This window comes from Lytechinus pictus, chromosome 17 (genome assembly GCF_037042905.1).
Source record: "Lytechinus pictus isolate F3 Inbred chromosome 17, Lp3.0, whole genome shotgun sequence".
Classification (NCBI taxonomy): domain Eukaryota; kingdom Metazoa; phylum Echinodermata; class Echinoidea; order Temnopleuroida; family Toxopneustidae; genus Lytechinus; species Lytechinus pictus.
The window spans coordinates 13017398-13023397 of record NC_087261.1 but is presented as its reverse complement, the minus strand read 5'-3'; positions in this window follow the sequence as shown (position 1 = coordinate 13023397).

The following is a 6000-nucleotide window of genomic DNA, read 5'->3' as shown; positions in this document are numbered from 1 at the left end:
ATTTCTAAGCGTTGCAATTGGATAGTCTCTTCAATTTATGGGCCACCAACTAAGAACATATTTTGTATTTTTAAGAATTTTTTAAAAGAAATGCAACATCAAAATATATTATGTTTTCCTATTCATAATGGGAAACAAGGTTCGATTCATCCTTGAAAATATGGGATTGCCATGTAACTTACTGGAATTTAAGAAGAAATTTCCTTGACGTCAACTCTGTCAAAAGAAGTTTAAGTGATTGACGTTAGCAACTCTCTCGGTTACAATTTAAAGCGAAATGCCATAACTTATTGTCATAACATTTTTTACAATCAGATTTCGATTGATTTTCAGCATATGCTTGTTAACCTTGTTTGGTCTGTTCTATTCAGTTTGAATAATTAAGATATTTTAAGGTCAAGTCCATCCCAGAAAAAAGGTTGGTTTTATCAAAGATAGAAAATAAGATAGGCCCTTGTTATAACATTTTAAAATTTCGCTTATTTTTCACAAACTCCGTTAATAAGGAAGGCCGGCGATCGAGAAATGGGACATTTTCTCATAATCAGGAAAGATTCCTTGTAATTTTTTTTTTAATTGAAGCTAGCCATGTATAGTATTTATGCAGTATATTGCCACCCCTACATTATTCTATTTCGTGTAATTAATGATTTTTTTATCCTTATGGGGGTAACATGTACACCCCTGGGTGCAATGGGACATCAAGAGGGGTGAAAGTGGACATATGGGCCCATGGGAAGACCACAAAAGAATAAGTCGGCCTAAATCCTCACTGAGATTCGGATGACCAAATTTTAAAGATATTAGGCAAAAAGAAATGAATTTGTGAAAAGAATACCCTTTACAAGCTCTATTAACAGTCACTTGGTTGAGGGGAAAAAACAACTTAATCGCAGAACATTTTGAAGTTTCCCCTCTTTACAAGTGCATACATCATTCTCGCCTTTTTCTTCCTGAAAGTTAATTTTACCAGTAATTACAGGTAGGCCGGCCTACACATAATTCTGGTCTTATCATGTAATAGATGATCTACATATACATTACTAACGTTTTCTTATGACAACTCAATTAACACTTTAACATTGGTAAATTACTATGAAAAGTCAACCAATTTGAAAAGATTATTATATGAACTGAAATACACATCAGTATACATTCTACTGCACTGATTCATTTCCAAATAAAACTATTTCTTTCTTTTTCTTTTCGTCTCTTTTTTTTTATTTTACATGTTTGAAAATTGCACTTCTACAATTAATGAACACACAATGGGTCATAACGTTGTAATTAAACACCGTCTTTTAAAGAACACAAACAACGCTAAAACAACGGATGCATACAAGAACACTCAACAATACAAACAGTTCAAAACAATTTAACTATTACATACCAATCCTCTCATAAAATCATTGTTTTCCTTGAATATTCCTTGAATATTAGACCTTGAATGTAAATTTGCTATGAGACGTGCCTGGATCGTATTAACATTCTTTACACATTCCTTTAAAAGATAAGTTTTATTCAAATATCTGTTAGTATAAAATTACAAAATGTTGTAAGATTTTCAATCTAGTCGACACAAAGCTGCTAATCAGACTGATATTTTCCCTCCTTGAAAATCATAATTATTTGTAAAACAATGAAAAATGAACTTCTGACATAAAATGTGAGTATCACACAGAAAAAAGTCACATTATGAAAACATTCAATATTTTTTCCTACATCCAATCCTATGCCGTGAGGTACGTGTAAATTTGACAGTGGGGGAGCACCATAGGCGGCGGAAGCGGGGGACGGGGGGGGGGGGTGTCCCCCCTAAATTTGAGGTGGGGGGACGCCCCCCCCCCTAAATTTTTCGTTGATGACCTTTTTTATTATTTTTTTTTTTTTGCTTGTCAACAAATTTTGTCGGTCCTCCCTAAAATTTTGGTTGATATATAACCTTATTGTTTGGCTTCCGCCGCCAATGGGGGGCACAGGGAAAAAATGGCACTTCCTCTTCTGCATACGACCTGGATGTGAATATCACTATTTTTTTAATTAATCGAAACTTTAAAATGTCATAACTTTTTTACGATTTTGATGAAATTTTCAGTGTTATGCTTCGTTGAGTTTTCTCTTTTTATCCCAACGTTTTGGTGGACTTGTCCTTTAAGGTAACGCTGGAAATGAAAACTGAACACACATGCTTGACATATGTTTTTATAGTTATGATTTAAATTAATGGAATTAGCATGATACGATAAAGGAAAGGACCGCACATATTATGTTCATGAGGATATACAATAATTATTTTCATTAAAAATGACATAAAACATCGATAACTTTTATACTAAGACTGTATTCTTTACAGATTCTGGTGGATAATTCATTCTTCTTGTTGAGTTATATTGAAGTATCGACCAATTTTATTGATAGGGCCTATATGAAATAAATATTTATCAAAATATCCAAAAATTTCATCCTACCTGATGAAAGTCTGTGGACAAATACTAGGCCTACACCCTTTTATTCGACGGAATTTATTTCTTGTTTTTCAAGTGTATGGGTAAGATGGAATAAGTTATAGTGAGCCATGGAACAATCCATCCTAAATTAGAGTAGATGCGAATCTTTAAAAGCACTGTTCTTTATTAAATAACATGTAATATATGCCATACAATGTTTATTCAACGTTTAGTTGGTTTTTGTAATAATGGAAATATTGTTGTGATGTCGAATTGATCTTTTAAATCAATGTTCATAAATAATGTTTGATTATTGGATCAATGATTATTGCGCAAGAGCAGTTACACCCTCCCATCCCCTTCTTTTGTTTATATCCGCCTGTCATTGAATGAGCGGGGGAATGAGTAATGCAGTCCCCGCCCACCGACAAGATCCCCCACAGACAATGCGTTGACAAACATAACCCCCTGGCCCTTTTTCTATTGCTCTTTTGTATCATTCAAACCAACATGTCCGTTCCAAGGCGCACGACGAACAAGTCGGCAATGCCATTTAAAAATTGTAATGAAACAGATTAAAAAATCACCATTACATCCCCGGCAATACAAGTTTACCCCGTTGCCATAGATACCGCTTTCATGATAGAATATCCCGCTCGCGTTGGTTATTCTGACATTTTTATTACGATTTTTCCTGGAGCGCTCCAGACTATCACTATCATGTAAACTAGTCTACCGTACGAGACCCTGTCAAATTTGTTTCAATAACAATTACACTCAGTCTTTTTCTCCCCATGCATGCTAAGATCCCTCTTTTCCTATTACCTATGTCAAGAGATGTGTGTTGAAAGTAGACTTAAGTTTGGATACGATACCATAATTATGTTATTTATTTGCTTTGTTAGATTGTAATTCGTGAATGTTGTAAATTGAACGTTTGAGCAAGGGCTTATGGTCAACATTACTTATACCAATAAAGAAAATAAAAAAAATGAAAATAATGATAATGATAATAATAATGATAATAATAACAACAACAACAACAATAATAACAATAACCTTGATAACAAATATGATGACATTTATCGACAAATGTCAGTAGCATATGCATTTTTACATGTAGTATAAATCACCATTCCATTCAAAATTACTTGTATGTAATCACTGGCGTAAATCCGTGTTGATGGGTGGGGGGATGACTGAAATATTTTGGCTTTTTTTTTGCAATCATGTTTTTAGATATGCAAGGAATTGTCATTGACATGTCCACAGTGGCGTACCGTGGGTCACGGCATTGGGGAGGGGGGCACAAGCAAAATGTTTGAATCACTGAGTGAGCGCGCTCAGTTGCCAGTTATACTGACCTAATAGAGACATTTTCTGGACAATGTCATTAAACGGATATGCATCTCACTGATCAAATAATGCGAGCGCGGAGCGCGAGCTGAATTTTTTGTATATTCACACCTAAAAAGAGACATTATAATCAAATTTGTGTAATCATGATAGGTACCTGTCTCGCTAAACAATACGAGCGCGAAGCGCGAGCTGAAGTTTTCGTATATTTTGACCCCAAACAGCGAGATTTTGAGGAGTATATTTTTTGGAATCCATTAAGAGTATGCATATCTCACCATAGTCATCTAATGCGAGTGCCAAGCGCTTGCTGGTTTATAAGAATTACATCTGAACACATGAAACACTTTTTTTAGTCATTGCAATCATGATTATCATACGCATCTCACTAATCAAATATTGCGAGCGCGAAGCGCGAGCTGAAAATTTAGATAATTCAGACCTGAAGTGGGGCATTCTAAGGTTTCTTTGTAGGAATTAACTAGGACCATACGTCTTTCAATATCCAAATGATGCGAGCGCGAAGCGCGAGCTGAACAATTTTGATATTTAGATCAGAAGAAGGGACATTTTAAGGACTGATTTTAGGAATTCATGAAGAGCAGACATATCTCACCAATCCACTAATGCGAACGTAATCACGGACAGGAAATGTTTCATATATACGAAGACCTTAGCATGGGGCAATCACTTTTTGAGTCATGAAAAAGAAGCATATGTCACTACATAAAACAATGATAACTCAAGTGCTAGGAAATAAATTTGGTTTATATTGACTTGAAATCTCGTTAACAGACAATGCAAGCACCAGGAACAATGAAGACGTAGGCCCTGGGCAAATAATGTTTCTTGAAGTTATGATAAAAATGTTTCTTATGTAATGTAAAATAACATAATTATAATATAACATTATAATGAATAATATTTTCTTCTTTCCCACTAGTATCGCTTCTCTTCCTCTCTCCCTCTTTTCTCCTTTTCCCCTTTTCCCCGTTTTTTTGTTGGTCAGCCGATGGGGGGGGGGGGGGCATGTGCCCCCCATGCCCCCCCCCCCGTAGTTACGCCACTGTATGTCCATATGGCAAATACCCCTCCAATATTATTATCTTTTTTTTACCCCATGATGGTTTAATGGTTTTATTAGGGATTACATTAAAAAAGAATTGACATTCCATCTTAACCCCTTCCCAAAGACCCCAACATTGATGAATTGGAAGAAACGGGAGTTTCTCTTCAATGTTATAATAAGGACATAAGTATTTCGTTTGGAAATGGTGAACTGGCTCTTTATTTGCATTTTATGATTCAATAATATTGTTTTATTTGTTAAGCGGTATTTCAGGAAGAATTTTCACCAATAAAACAATTATCTCTTGGGATTTTTTTTCCATTTCTTTCGTAAAAAGTGGGGGGATGTTTGTACAGGCCACCCCCCCCCCTCCTCGAAAAGTGGGGGGGGGGGATATATCCCCCCCCATCACCCCCCGGGATTTACGCCAGTGTATGTAATAATATGCCTTGTTTAACGTTGTGTTATTTTGTTTTTCCTGAAATGTTTCTCAAATTGTATATATGTTTTGCATTATTTTGTATTATTTCTCTTGAATAGAATATTGGAAGAATCCAATGATGTTCCAGTAAATTCAATTCATGATACAGAAACAAATTGTCGCACAAAATAGACGGTCGCCAATGTTTGGATTTTTTTCCTTTAAACCGTATAGGCCTATATATCTTCACTCACTGAATGCTACCGCCATTGAAATGTATCTTAGAGGGAAATAATTCAGACAAGCAGATAGGAAAGGTTTGTACAATATCAGACAAGCAATGCTGTTTTGTTTAAAGCTACCCCTGATGATTAAGTTCACAGCCAATGTGAAAGTTGTGCCTCCCATTTCTTCCGGCATAATTTACTGACCAAATCGCCAATTATAAATACTGTAGCGATCTCATTTTTGAAACAGCCAAGACATTTTTGAATTAATTTTCTTGTCCGAATTCCTCCCAACTTTTATCATTCTATTTTTTAAATATTTTTCCTCACTAATCGCACACATATTTCTATGTCGAGGATACCCTTAAATTTGAAAGAATAAGGGGTAATATCGCAGGAATGGGACTCAAGCTTGCTGATTGTTTCTTGTCATTTATTTGGGAAATGAAATTAACGCTGATAAATGTTGAAAATCTTCTC